Here is a 15784-nt window from a genome sequence, read left to right as displayed (position 1 = left end):
CAGCCCAGACTTGGCAATGAGTTTGTTGTTCCCACCAAGTGAGTCACTGTACATAATAACACGAATTTACTTAAACAAATATACCTCAACTTCACACTGAAAAAAATACTACCCCAAAATCTTAAGAATGCATGGCTGTGTAAATGCTTGGTTAGGAATAGGTATGATTCCATGACAACTCTACTTGCCTGAGATATTTTTAAGCTACCTTTTATTTGGAGCAAATCAATTTCCATGTAAGAAAACCAACAACTCCTGGAGAAACATGGCATATTTTCTCTTCAAATTTAGATTAATTCCTGACTTTCTCCTCTTCATATGCATCTCACAAGATGTATGAAGTTTAAAGAAATCTAAAGACTATTTGCTCCGTGTAACTAATCTCAAAATGTATTTCTTGTTTTGTTCTCACGCATCGGTTCAAATTTCTAAGCTTCATTATCATCATCCTCTTGCTCCAGGAGAATGTATTCTGTGCCTATTCAATGCTTCATCACCTGTCCTCACTTCAAACATCCAGAAGCTTTCCCTACTCCTCTCTCTTCTATAAGCCTGATGCTAACCCATCATTCTCTTGGTTATCCATCTCTGTAAGTTCACTCACCAAGTTTGCATGCCCTGCCCTCCTCTGTCTCTCAAACCTACCTATCCAGACCCTTCCAGTTTTTCAAGGCTCATTTTAAAGCCTACTTAGTCCACAAGACCCTTCTAAATTAATAACTGATTTGTCATGGAACAATACGAAATTATCTTCATTGCTTTGAGCTGTTTTTAATATCCAATTAAAATATCACTTTAACCAAGATCCCCATTTAGATTCTAGAATAAAAAGGTGTCAACAGAATCAATTTTGGGGCTATTGGGAAGTGTCACGGTTATACATGAAAAATGCTGTCAGGGTTCAAAGTTGTTACAATATTGGAGTTACCGTGGATCACTCAAATGCTCACCACTCAATCAACAATTGGCTGAGCAGAGTATCTACAGGGACATGCTGACATGTTTAAACAGGGACATGTTTATAGCTTCTACTTCTCTGTTGTATCATCAGAGGTGTGACCCTTGATGTGGCCGGTGTGCTTCCTTTTAGACAGGTAAACAATGGTTTGCATTTACTAAAGATTTCATGTGTGAGGCACTTTGAAGTATTTTGCATGTGTGCCATCCTTTAATCTTTAAACCAAGCCAATGAGCCAAGCACTGTTACCACCCTCATTTTACAGACAAGAGGAGGATTCGCTTACCAGCGCCATTCAGAAGGGGCAGTGGTGCCAGAATTCAGAGCTATACTCTCTCCATCGAGCCCTGAAATGCCATACTCTGCTCTGGGCTCCTCTTCCTCCTCATTCTTAACATTTTGGCTACACTTGTTTGCCCCTCACTCAGACTCCCCAAACTGACAGTTCCATTGCATAACACCCTCAGATTTGAAAGTCCTAGCATGGACGGACTGGTTCTCAATAAAATCATTATATCATCTGTCATTTTAATGTGAAATATCAGGGAGTAATAAACAGGGTTTGCATAATACTGTATTTGCAAAGAGATTATCAAGTAGACTAAGCGATTTTTGGGGAAATATCCCCACTCTCCTGTCGGCCCCCAGAGCAAACGTCTGACCACCCAGAGATCCACCATGGCATATGCCTGGGCGAAGGGCTTGAAACACCTGGGTGAGATTTGAACCTATCACAGACTTGACTCACATGATAAATAATCAGAAGGCCCTACAGTTGGGAGGTGCTTCATAGATGAGAGAGCATTTTAGTCATGGCGTCGATCTTCATGGGAAGATCTCTCAGAAGTTGAGAGAGGTCTAAGCTGTGTCCGTTTTTTAATCCCCAGTTTATCAAAGTAAATAAATCATACTTTCTACTTATGCAAATACTTCAGCTTTTCCTTTGCTTCTCTCTCCATCAAAAATATGTTTGATGTCTCATCTCCTCTTAGAACCTTGTCCTTTGTTAAAGTGCTATAATTTAATTCCTGATAATGCATATTACCCTAGCTAATAATATAGCTTGAATTTAACAGTAGAATTCTCTAAACTTCAATAAATATAGAAAATTTCAGAAGATGTAGCAGTCTCTTGGAGATATTTCAGCTAGGTGGTTTTCCCAGGCATGTCCTATCATTTTATAGAGCCAATATATACCTTTTTAAATGTAGCAGAAACAAAATGATATTTCCAAGCATCAGTGTAAAGATAAAATATTAATGTTCCTATTTTCCATTCATATTTATTGGCACTTTAAAGATTTCCTTTTTTTTCACTTTGTTTTGTTGACATGTTCAACTCAAAATAGTTGTAAATAATGGAAAGGCAGAACCTCTGGACTAAACTCTTATTAGTAAAAAATAAATGATCCAAACTGGGAATGGGATTAGGAATTAATATTTCCTGAGGGTCTATTCTTGCCAGGCTTTATGCACAGAAGACATGCATTCTTTCAGGTGTGTATCAGCAAGAGCAAAAATAAGTTTTATCCTTCCATCCATTTGATAAATGAGAATTCAGACCCAAATGATGTCTTACTCATGGATTCTCAGATAGCAAATGGTAAAGCAAGAGTTCTGGTTTAAGTTGGAAGAAAACTCGGGGTGCTTTCTTGCTGATGAAGAGGAGCGAGTGAAGTGGTGGGACACGGTAGGTGTTGGAAGATACACCTGATGGGGCAAGAAACAATTAGCTTTGGCTGCATAACAAACCACCCCAAAACTTTGTGGCTTAAACCAATCCTTGCTTATTATTTCTCAAGATTCTATGGGCTGGCTGGGCAGTTCTTCAGGTCTCGGCTGGCACAGATGATCTCTGAGGTCTGCTGCTAGCTTGCCTGGGTGGAAGGGTTGAGGATGGCCTCTTAGGTCTGGCAGGTGGTTCTGTATCACCTTGGGCAATGACCAGGCTGTGTGTCTTTCATCATCCTAAGGCCAGCCTCCAGTTTCACTATGTTTAAGTCAGCTAGCCTGGGATTATTCATACAGTGATTGTCCAGGGTTTCCCAAGAGCAGCAAGAAAAGGTGAACTTCAATGCACAAGCTCTTTCCAAAGCTCAGTTTACCTCACATTTGCCAGGGTGCCATTGGCTCTAGCATGACACAGGGCCAAACCCAGAAACATGATGCAAAATTGTGGGTGTTAGGAAATACGAACCATTGGAGGCCACTGCTGCGGCTATTTTCCACAACAGAGATGAGATGTAGGTCTCCTGAGAAGGTAGGCTTGAACAAAACAAAGAGCGCAACGTAAGGCTGTTTCTTGAGACAGGCAACTGTAGGCGGGAGGGCATCAAATTTGAGGGAGCTGATTGCTCATGATTTCTTTTTCCTCTTTGACCTGAGAAACTGTGTCATCTCCTGGATACAACAGGAGTAAAGGTATGAAAGGGTTTCAAGGAGAATCAAGAAATTCTAAAATCCTGGCCAAAGGAGAGAGAGCTGACCAGCCACATGTAAAAAAATGATGGCCACTAAATACTGAAAGTCCCTTTCAAGGTTTAAAACCCCAGAAGTCATAGGAGTATTCATCCAAAGGTTTTTGTTTTGTTTGTTTGTTTGTTTGTTTTTTCCAGCTATGCTCAATAACTTGATTCTAGAAATGGAGAAGGTATAAGGTTGAGTGGATCCGAGGTTAGAATTTTATGGGCTGGGTGAGGTATTGAGATGAGGAAGTAGGGAGTTTTGAAATGGTGGGGAAGAAAACCAGGAGGGGGGAGGTCATCGATTAAATATAAACTTAAGAGGTTGTTTTGGTCTGGAGAAGTTCAAAGTGCAAATGTTGTAGGACAAAGGGAATTGAAAAAGGGAAGGCCACGGTCAGAGGCGTTTATGCTTTCAGAAATGAAGCAGTTCTGGATTGGCTGCAGCGTGGTTTGACTGAAGGGAGGTGCAGGTAAGGTCATGAAGGAGGGGTGTAAAGGAACGGAAGGGTTACAGGTACCTAACATCCGTGTGGATATTGGGGTTTCCCAGGAACACGAGGAAGGCCAGGAACCACTGGTTAAGAAACGTACCTGCCTTTTCTGGGGAATGGTTTTCAGACTATCCTCCTCTTAGTGGAGAGGATAGAAGCAAAACAGGCAGTGGGTAAGTCTTTTGTCTCCTTGTTTTCTGTAAATATTCAGCACCTTTCATACACAGTTGGCATTTTGCTCCCTCTTGGGGGGTTTCCTTTTAACAGTTTTAAAAATCCTATTGATGACTGGAATTCCTTCTAAGCCTCAGTGAATTCAGGTTTAAGACCTTGTTACACTCTTCCAACAGATGTAAGCTCCTCCTTTTCCCCCCGTTTATCTTCTCTTTAGTGCTTTTACTTCCAGCTTTTACATATGTCCTTTTGAAATCTGAGAGCTCTCTTGTGACTTGATTGATTTCTCTAAATGTCTTTTCATTTCCCTTCCATCCCCAGGGCCATTCTTGGGGCCACAATTCCTACCTACTTTTTACCCGAACTTAAAAAAAAAAAGTGGCAGGGGGTGGATGGACGAAGAAAAGAAAAGAACAAAACTTGATTGGAAATTATAGGATCGATATCTGGACTTTACCAGCATTAAAAAAAAAAAAACTTGTTATGAGTTAAAAAAACACATAACCAGTTTTTCCTGAATTTTTTTTTTTTTTTAAACATAAACTACTTCTTTGTGAATAATCCCAGGCTAGCTGACTTAAACGTAGTGAAACTGGAGGCTGGCCTTAGGATGATGAAAGACACACAGCCTGGTCATTGCCCAAGGTGATACAGAACCACCTGCCACACCTAAGAGGCCATCCTCAACCCTTCCACCCAGGCAAGCTAGCAGCAGACCTCAGAGATCATCTGTGCCAGCCGAGACCCAAAGAACTGCCTAGCCAGCCCATAGAATCTTGAGAAATAATAAGCAAGGATTGGTTTAAGCCACAAAGTTTTGGGGTGGTTTGTTATGCAGCCAAAGCTAATTGTTTCTTGCCCCATCAGGTGTATCGTCCAGCTCCTGCTGTGTGTTCCACTTCCTCACTCGCCCCTTTTCATCAGCAAACAAACACGCTGAGATTCCTTCCAACTTAAGCCAGCGCTTTTGCTCCCATGGGCAAGGCTACTTCATAACCAAACTTTTTCAAAGAGCTGTCTAGTTGCCTTACCTGGTGTTCAAATCTTAACACTGAAATCTGACTTTTGCAACCACCACTCCAATGAAACTGCTTTTAAAGATAGCAGTGAACTTGCTAGCTCCAACGAGTCCTTTCCAGTGTTTGGTTTACTCAACCCTTCTTTTTTTTTACGTATGTATATTTGCAACACTAGAGCATCTGTTTATAATGGCTTCATCTCCTGAGCCTCCTGAAAACTCCACACTGGTGCACACACATCTGATGTGGGGAAGAAAGAGCAAAATGAAGGTTTATAGGCATTATTGGCCTGCATTGATTATTCTAAGGACTATCAGTAGCACCTGTGATTTCTATTTGTGTTTGATTTCATCTATGACATGATGACATATAAGGACATTGAATGGTTCATACACTGGTCTATCTGATTTAGATCTTTTGGTAATGTATTTTTTCCATGAATCTTTTTGTGTTTTTTTGTGGGGGTCTTTTTTTTTAATTTTTATTTTTAGGGCCGTACTCGCAGCATGTGGAGGTTCCCAGGCTAGGGGTCCAATCGGAGCTGTAGCCACCGGCCTACACCAGAGCCACAGCAACGCTAGATCCAAGACACATCTGCAACCTACACCACAGCTCACGGCAAGGCTGGATCCTTAACCCACTGATCGAGGCCAGGGATCAAACCCGCAACCTCCTGGTTCCTAGTCGGATTCGTTTCTGCTGCACCACCATGGGAACTCCTCCATGCATCTTTTTTATTCTTAAATTTTTTAATCAAAGTATAGTTGATGCACAATATTATATAAGTAACAGGTATACAATATAGTGATTCACAAATTTTAAAGATTATACTCCATTTATAGCTATTATGAAATATTGGCTATTTTCCCTGTGCTGTATAATATTTCCTTGTAGCTTATTTCTTACCTAATAGTTTGTATCTCTTAGCCCCCACCCCTATACTGCCCCTCCCCTTTCCTCTCTGCACTAGTGACTACTAGTTTGTTCTCTATTCTGTGAGTCTGCTTCTTTCTTGCTATATTCATTCGTTTGTTGTATTTTTAGATTATAATACCGTAAGTATTATAATACAATATTAGTCTTCCTCTGTCTAACTTACTTCCCTCAGCAAGGACTTCCCTCCAAGTCCATCCATGTTGCTGCAAATGGCAAAATTTCATTCTGTTTATGGCTGAAGAGTATTCCATTGTGTGTGTATAGATACCACATCTTCTTTATCCATCCATCGGCTGATGGACACTTAGGTGGCTTCCATATCTTGGTCGTTGTAAATAATACTGCTAAGAACATTCAGGTGCAGTATCTTTTCATATTAGTGTTTTTGGGTTTTTTGGCTGTGTATCTAGGAGTTTCCAGGCATTTATGCATTCAGCTTGCTCTGAAACATACTGATAAAGATGCTACTTTTCTGTATAGACTCTTAATTTTTCTTCTTTAAATGCATCTCAGAGATCCTTTCTTTCTTTCTTTCTTTTTTTTTTTTTTTTTTTTTTGGCTTTTTGTTATTTCTTGGGCTGCTCCTGCAGCATATGGAAGTTCCCAGGCTAGGGGTAGAATCAGAGCTGTAGCCACTGGCCTACACCAGAGCCAGAGCAACACGGGATCCGAGCTGCGTCTTCAAACTACACCACAGCTCAAGGCAACGCCAGACCCTTAACCCACTGAGCAAGGTCAGGGACAGAACCCGCAACCTCATGGTTCCTAGTCGGATTCATTAACCACTGAGCCGCGACAGGAACTCCAGAGATCCTTGCTTTCAAACTTTGTTTTATAGATGATAGCATTGCAGTTTAAAATATTTGTAATTCTGTTTATATGCTCTGTCTTTTTTCTTATTCTCAGCCTGATCATATTTTTGCATTCCAATCTCTTTCTAGATTTGAAGCCGAACCCACACTAATGATAGCTGGTTTTCACTTTACATTTTAATATTTTCATAGACTTTATAGACTATAGTTTTCTCTTATTACATGATATGGAGCTGGTCATTATTCATTCTAACTCATGTATCTCATAAGAATTTAAGAGGAGTGGTGCTTCTTCTAAAGTGTTAGCTCTTCTTGAAAAAAATAAAAGGTCCTGCAAATATTGAGCATTGTTTTTATTAACAAAAAATATAGATATCAAAGTGAATTGGTTATTCATAGTTGTTCTCAGTTTGATCTTTTCATATTATTTTTCTTGGATAAGCAGAGTTAACCACTAAAAACATTAGAATTTATGGATGAACAACCATGTTGTACTAACACTATGTAATTTCATTATTTAGTTCTGGTCGGCAATTTATGTGCTAATGGCCCAAACATTATCTTATTTTTTTAACAAGTTTGGCCTATTATTTCAGGTTTCTTAGTAGTTATACTATGTGAAGTTAGTTTTCTGTTCCAGTGAATAATATTTTATTATCAAAATAAGCTTGGACATTATTGCTTTACATTGTAATTAATCGCTATAGCACCACATATGAAAACAGATGTGATTCAGTCCCTTGCAAGTGCATAAGTGCATATTCCTCTCTGTAAGCTATATGCCTACAAATATTCTCACTCTCTTGATTCACTTCAAGTCATGCTAACTGAAATCTGGAAAATCATCAGGTGAAATATTCTTTTATGTCATCTCCAAATTTACCTTGGATAAAAATGACGTGGTTGTCATTCTCCCTTCCACTTAAAAAAAAAAAAAAAAAAAGAACTTACTCTTTTTTTGGAAAATCCAAACTGGCTGTGGATACAGGTCAGTAGGATTTCATCTTGGACTTTTTTCTTTTTCGCTTTTTAGGGCCACACCTGTGGCATATGGAAATTCCCAGGCTAGAGGTTGAATTGGAGCTACACCTGCCGGCCTACACCATAGCCACAGCAACACGGGATCCAAGTTGTGTCTGCAACATACACCACAGCTCAGGGCAATGCCAGATGCTTAACCTACTGAGCGAGGCCAGGGCCTGAACCCATATCCTCATGGATACCAGTCGGGTTCATTACCACTGAGCCACATTGGGAACTCCTCATCTTGGATTTCTTGATTATTATTCTACTTGGTCTTTCATTATTAGGCATCATTAATTTTTTTCTTCAGAGTAAATAACATAAATATGCTTCAGGTACCACTTTTTCTTACATATTTTCAACGCCATCACTCTGGCTCTCTCTGCAGAGAATGTATCATTCCCCACGTGCACTCCTTTTTACTATAGATGTTGTGGTCTTTCTGCTCAGTGTTTATGAAAGAATTATTTATCTTCTCAGCGCTGTCAGAAGCAAAAATTTGTTAGTCTTTAGCCTTCTAATCTGTATTTTGCCTTTCTTTGTTATAATTTTTTTTTTTTTTGGTCTTTTGTCTTTTGAAGGTTGCACCTGCAGCATATGGAGGTTCCCAGGCTAGGGATCTAATGGGAGCCACAGCTGCCAGCCTGTGCCAGAGCCACAGCAATACAGGATCTGAGCTGTGTCTGTGACCTCCACCAGAGCTCATGGCAACGCCAGATCCTTAACCCACTGAGCAAGGCCAGGGATCGAACACGCACCCTCATGGTTCCTAGTCGGATTTGTTTCCACTTTACCACGATGGGAACTCCTATTTGTTATAATTTTATTTTTAGTTTTATGATGACTGTTTCTTGTAATGCATTAAATAATGCACTTAGTGTCTTTAATTTGTTTCTTTCTAAGGGTTTTACTATAGCTGAATTCAGGTGAACATAGCTGTGGGCTTACTTGTATGGCGATGCTTTGGATCCAGCTGGCACATGCTCATGACATCGTCGCAACAATAATGACAATCTACTTTCCGAGGTCATTGATGGATTCGGGGTCCAACCTTCAACTGGTCAGGGTATTTCTTGGGAGGATGCCCTAAGAGATAATTGTCTTAATTGTTTTAATATAAATAGCATTTTCTCTTGCTGGAAGAGGTTGCATGGTGAAAATTCAATGAAGTCTGAATAAAATGAGAAAGAGCTGATACTGGACCACATTTGTAATAGCAGCTAATAAATAAGACGATTCAGTTCTTTTCCTTTTTTATTGTGAAATAATTCATGCATGTAAAATACAACGTATATCTACATTTTAAAAAGTGGTATAAAATACTTCAAGAATTTTGCTATCATCCTTTTAAAGGGCCATGTTACCATTTGTTTCTTTTCTGTGTTAGTGGGGCACATCTGATTCATTTCTTCAAGTCAATCTTCAGCTTCACAGGTTTCCAAGATTATCTTAGTGTCTTTATAGATTTCTCTGTTAATACTGTCCTGCTCTTCGAGATTCTGTTTGTTTGGCTAAGGACTGGGCACTGAGTTTTTAAAAATTCCCCAGGCACTTTCCACATGCAGAGAATTTGAAGAATCATGCTGGAGTCTGGTGTGTCATTTTGTGCTCTGGTTCCCTCTTTTAAGGGTGCTAATTTCTCCGCCAGTTTCCTGATCTGTTTTGTTTCTTGGCTGGCTCACTCAACTGCCCCCTCAGTGCCCCTCTTTTTCCTTGCACTTTTCCCTGATAGTTTAAGGGGAACTGAGCCTGATCTTACTTTGTATATTTTCCCCAAATCTCCTTCGCACCCCATTTTGTATTTATTTGTTTATGTTACATCACTGCTCACGTTGGTAGCAGTGATGGCACGGAGAAGATGGCACGGAGCCAATTTCATCATATGGCTGCCCGGCATTTCCAGACACTCTCTGCTCTTCCCCAAACATCACGTTTTTCTTTCCTCTGTTATAAATGACAGTAAAAGATCCATGTTTCTAGTTAATTAGTGCTCCTTAGGTGATGTCCTTTGAATGGAGTTCAAATTTGCATCCTTTATAAAATAGTAATGTTTTCTTTTCAGTTACTTAGTAAGGAATCTTTTCAATAGTCCCTGATCGCATAATTTTTAGAAAATGGCAAAAAGCTGTACCGGCATTGGCATTAGTTGACATTTGTAAACTGTACTTTGTTTCGCTCTTCTCTGTCATCCTTGCTTTCGGGAGATAGTGATGAGTCGGGGGGAAACACATAAGGCCTTGTAGTTACGGAGATAGCATTGGGCATCTTTGTCCATCACTTAAGTAGCTCTATGACCTTGGTCAAATTTCTTAACTTCTCTGATCTTTAAGACATCTCTCTCAAGTTGAAAATAATAATATCTACTGTAAAGAGTTGCTGTTGAGGAGTAAATGAAATAGAACATATAAAACACTTAGCTGTTAGGAGAGCTGCAAAAACTTTTGCAACAGAATGATGTTGGAATTATTTAAATAAGATATTTGATTTTGAATAATACACCTAGTAAATTATAACTGCGGGTACATAAGTGTTGGTAATTTTGATGTGTTGAGGGTAGCAATAGTGTGGTGTGTAATTGCTACTCAGTTTCACCTCCACTCCTCTCTTTTTGATTCAGTCATCACAGTAATGGGACTTTTTTGCAATGATAACTCTTACTGGTAATAATACTCGAAGCATTGATATGTAGCATTGTATGTCTTTGTTTGAGGAAAGTAAAAAGAAAGCATCCAAAATGACATTAGTTAGAGAATTTGCACACTGCCTAGAATCTTCGTCCTTAATGCTGTACAGGGGGAAAAAAAACCCCTCCAATGCCCGGTTTAAATTCCCTCTTCCCTCATATCAAAACCTGCTTGTGTTCTTTGGCAAACTTGAGCCAACTAATTTTTGCTTATATTTTCTTTTTGGCACAGACTTGATAGGTTGTTAACTTCATTTCTCAAATGGATCCTGAGTTAATTGATATTAAAAAAAAGTAGTAAAAAAATCAGTTTTAGGTTTAATTAGCCTTACAGGGCTATCTAGCAAGATTTTATGAAGCTCCCCCCCAACCCCACCTGGTGTCTAGTTCATTAATAACATGATATATAAATGGAACCATTTAAAAATCATTTTTTAACTTTGTAAGCAACGTGTGTCTCCTATTATTATTATTTTTTGTCTGTCAAACACAGGCCAATGCTTGTTGTAGCAGGGTTATAGAACCTAGTTCAATGTGAAAGTGACTTGATAATTCTTTTGCCCTGCAAAGATAGTGGGTATGCACCATGAGTTCAAGTTCTGCCAAGGAATACACAAAGGAACCTTTGGGTGCACTGCCCAGTTTTTAAATATGAATTGCTCAAGAAAGAGAGATGCCGAAGTTTAAAATAACAGCATGCAGATTTCTTTATAGAATTTAAAGAATGGAAAACACTTGCAAAAATATCAGCAGGCAGGGGCAGGAAGAACAAACGGTAACCAAATTGGTTCCTGTGACAAACCATAACATTTACTTTAAACCATCAGCGTGCTACTCAGTAAAAGGCAGGCTACCACTCTTTTAATAGATCCCAGGCCTTGTTAAACTCACTGGTCTGCAAGAATTACCCAGGTCAAGAGCGGGTCAAAAAGTGAAAACCCATGTGAAAGTAAACTCTGAAATATCTGCTTTTGAAGAGCCCCAGCCGACTGTCTCCTCTGTAGTAAATACACTTCCTTTTTGTGTACAATATTGTTCAATATATGTACTTAAAATACATGCAGGTAACAGTAGCAGCACTACGCTATTTATATCCTGTCTCCTAAGTGCTGGTCTAACCTCTCCTGTAGTTTCTGAATCCTTCTTAACTTATTTGCTTTCTAAAGCCTTAAGAGAATAAAAACACAAACCCCTAAACTTAATAAAGAAAAAAAAAATTGTGGCTCTGCTTGGAGTAGCCGCCACTGTTTTGTTTTGAGATATCTTCACTCTGTTTAGAACTAGAGCTGTGATTTCCTCATGGGCAGAATAAAGAAGCAGGAGGGTGACTCACTGTGGAATTTATTTGCCTGGTAAACGGGTATTAATCTGGCCTACAATACACTTGCTCCAGATTTTGTTCAAGTGTAAGGTCATACTGTGAAGCTGTTTTTCATTTTGTTTTATATGTGTTAATATAATGCCTTATGAATTACCCTGGAGTTTTGTTCTGACAGCTAAAAAGCATAATCGTTTTTCCTTTCAAGGGGATTGAAAGCAAAGCAATTGACTCTATATTTGAAATGATTTATCTAAGATCCTTTCTCTCACATCTTGCCTTAATGTTTATAGAGAATATTCTTTGAGTTTTTTACTGGTAGCATTGTATTTATCAAGCTCTTTGCCTCTTTGCCTGTTTCTCAAAATTGAGTCCATCTTAGGGTATGATCTTTTATTAGAGTTTATTGGCAAAACTGCCTGCAGAGTTAATGGGCACCATACTATGATTTTGATAGGAAAGAGACAGTCTCTTGAGATTTAACTCCAAGTTCTCCTGGTGGGAAAAAATGAGAGCTTTCTGCTATTTTCTGAGGAAATGAGTGGCGAGGTTTTTAATGCATTTGACTATATAGATGAAGGGTCTGCCTGCGATGGCTGTGCAGTAATAGCACTAATTGTAAAAGACACAGTGTCAGTCTCACTATGAAGATAGGAAGAAGGTCATGTATCATCCAGAAGAAGAGATTCCCTGAACACACGTAAAAGTAATTAATGCACAAGAATGTATGAGACAGGTGCAAAATGATGACGATGATGATGGCGGTGGCAGTGGCGGTAGAGGGAAGTGGGAATAATTTCGCAAGAACAGCTGTTATTGAGTACTTACTGTGTACCTGGAATTCTCCAAGTGCTTTATCGTACTAATTCATTTAACCCTCACAAGAACCATATGTGATAGGAACTCTTACTGTCCTGACGTTGTGAGCCTCACCAGAAGTCCAGGAACTATCACTGTTGTCATGAAGCACAGAGAGATTAAGTAAGTTGCTCAAACACAAGGAGCTAGTACACATGACACCTGGGTTCAAACCTAGTAATCTGGATCCTCAGCCCATGCTTTTACACACAGTGCTAAGTGCTCTCACATTTAAGAGAATTTTAGAAGATTCAAGGGGAAGAAGAAATCACTTCCTTTGAGGGCTACAGAGGAAGGCTTTGTGCAGAAGTGGGGCTTCAGTTGACTTTGGAGGCCGAATAGCTAGATGGTGGTGGTATGCCAGTGGGGTCTGTGGCTGCCTCTGTCACCACTGGCCACCAGGCACCCAGGCCTGGTGTACATCAGGCCCACGATGATTAAATATGATCTGATGGGTAGGCATGGGGTCATTGGCATCCTTGTTGAGTTGGCAGTACATCTTAACATTGCACCTGACTCTGTGTTTAATTGGATGTAGACTTTTAAAAAGCATCCATAAAGGACAAGTGCACATATGCATGTTCTACCTAAACTTTCCTCTAAGTTTATTAGAACTATTTCTTAAAAATCAGCATGGCAGCAGTTACTCTGTTCACTTTTCTGTCTGCTCTGTCATGTTCTAAGAACTAGAAAGAACTGGTTTATATTGGTTTATGGCCTAGCTCTTTAATATCCACTTGTTATCTCCTTCCTGTTTTGTACTTCACTAGGCTAGAGTCATCATAACACATTTTCTTTCAAATTTTGGCTCTTTTAAAAAAATCACATGAATCTAGTTAATTGGTAGCAACAGAGATAAAGAGATGATAGGAAAGAGGATGAAGCAATAAAGGAGATTCAGATCTCCCGCTTAAATGTTTGAATAGCACTACATGTAGTGTTTTACTAATCAACAGCATTTTATTGAAAATCTCTAAAATCTTTGCCAGCAAGATAGCCTTGTGATGCACATAAAAGAAATACATGAAACAATATCTGATGTTTGTTAAGATTAACAGTTTGGAGTCAGACAATTGGGGTTTCAAATCCTAACTCTCTTGCCTTCTGGTCCAATGACAAGAGGAAAGAGAGGTAAATGCTTTGAGCTTCAAGTTATTCATAAGCTTTTCATGAGCATTACCCGAAATAATAGACATTAATTTATTATAAAACTGCTTAGCATGGCACCCTATGCATAGAAAGAATCAATAAATGGTGGTGGTGGCTGTTAACAAAAAATCATCATCTTTAGATATAGAAGCAATAAAAAAGGGATTCCAATAACTATGGCAGTTGGTGTCTTCAAGGAGCTTTCAAGGAGAAGGTCAATCTTAAAGCAAAGAAGGAAGGAGAGGGAGGCATTTGAGCAAGAGAAAGAACCTGGCCAAAGGAATAGGAGGGGGTATGTTTCTCTTCTGGGAAGCCCTAGAAGTTGGCTGGCTTGGTGAGAAGTTGGAGAATTAGACACTGCCAGTCAGGCAGCTGGCCAGCATTAGCAGCTCTCCTCTACAACATGATTCTAAGACATGGAGATATGCAGGGCAGACTTTTCTGAGCATAAATTAATAGTTAATCAGTGGTATCTAAAAAGGAAACAGGACATGATTAAAGTGGTAACTTAGGAAGATTTGATCTGGCTGGGATGCAAGAGGACTGGAAGAGGTTCTAGGAAGGGGTTCTAGGCCAGAAGACCAGCTTTGAGGGTTTTGTGTAAGCATCTAAAGATGAGTGTCTCACCCAATGTGTGTGGAGGCAGTAGGAATATGAGATGAGGGGACCAGGAATCTGAGAGTCTGCAAGGAGAGAAGAAATGACTTGGAATACAGGACAGGTGTCAAAAATAAGAGAGTCAAAGGACCCGGCAGATTTTCGTTTTTTTTAAATCGTTAAGGCATTCTAACATTTAAAAATTACTGTTCCACAATATTTTAGTGATCACTGCCAAATGACATTGTCCTAGCGCTCTTGTGAAATATTGTGATGATGGGAAAGTTTTAGTGAACTAAGAACTTGGAGTTTAATATAAATAACTAGATCTTCTAAATCTTATCAAATCTTGAACCACCTTGTTTAAATTGAGTTTTATCATAACTATCTCTCCTTTAAGTAAATTACTTTCTGATGTGCTCAGGGGAAAAAAAAAAATCCTTTTGCATTAACCAGATGAAGCAACACCCGTTTGCTTTTGAAACGGTTCATTTTATTATCTCACCACTTCTTCTTTTTTTCCCCTCAAAGAGTGAGACCAAAAAGTGAAAGAAAAAAAAAAATTAGACAATTTAATTACATCTTTAATCATCTCAAAGTAGAACTAAGATAATTCAAAGTAGAATGTTGGGATCTTTTTACGAATGAGGGGGAGGGGATTTGTATTAACATTACTCAAGTTGATGCACTTGAAATTTGACCAGGAAAAGTCACTTTCTCAGAGGGTGAATTATTCATATTGGTGGGGGGATCGTGTAGTCCAGCATCTAATTTTAAAAAGCTGTAGATCTCTTATTACTGCCAAAGACACTAGGATATTCTGTTTTAGCACATTGCTAACTCTAGTCCAGTTATTTCTTCAGCAAACATGGTTGCCGACATAATACTTTTGCCTTCAGTTACTGATGAGAACTAATGAAATGAAAAAAGATTCCTGGAAATAAAGCCATATAAATACGGCCAACCGTTTAAAACGATGGATTCTTTTTTTGCCTGGTCGAGTTTCTCATTTTCATTATTTTACTTAGGCCCAAGGCTTTTAAAATGTAAACTTCAGAAGAAGCTGCAATGGTCTAATTTATGAAGTAGATAGTAATTCACTTGATCTTAATTTTACGTACATACCAATCAGAGTTATCACAAGTGGGATGTTTTATATCATATTATTTTCCAAATAAACATATTTTGTGGTCATTTATTTTAATGTATGCAATACCTTAGATCCTGGATATTTGGTGGATTTTAAGCTTCCTTTTATAAACTCTCTATCTTACAATATGAAACAGTCATAGCGTCTAGACC

At 38.9% G+C, this 15784-nt stretch overlaps 1 long non-coding RNA gene across 5 annotated transcripts in view; it reads left to right on the top strand.

Moving 5' to 3' along the window:
- Window positions 1-3780: 3780 nt before the first annotated feature.
- Window positions 3781-15784, top strand: part of LOC110261984 (uncharacterized) — a 229611-nt gene continuing 217607 nt past the window's right edge. For all 5 annotated transcript variants that reach the window (XR_014813181.1, XR_014813185.1, XR_014813182.1 and 2 more), the window contains exon 1: window positions 3781-3892. This is a non-coding gene — a long non-coding RNA (uncharacterized LOC110261984). The remainder of the gene's footprint in view (window positions 3893-15784) is intronic.

The sequence above is a fragment of the Sus scrofa genome, chromosome 8 (assembly GCF_054392235.1).
Source record: "Sus scrofa isolate SSC_HxYL_T2T_F1_AM1 chromosome 8, Sscrofa_HxYL_maternal_Yorkshire_Landrace_v2.0, whole genome shotgun sequence".
In the NCBI taxonomy this organism is placed as follows: Eukaryota; Metazoa; Chordata; class Mammalia; order Artiodactyla; family Suidae; genus Sus; species Sus scrofa.
Note: the sequence above shows the minus strand (reverse complement) of the source record. Positions and strands in the feature narration are given on the sequence as shown.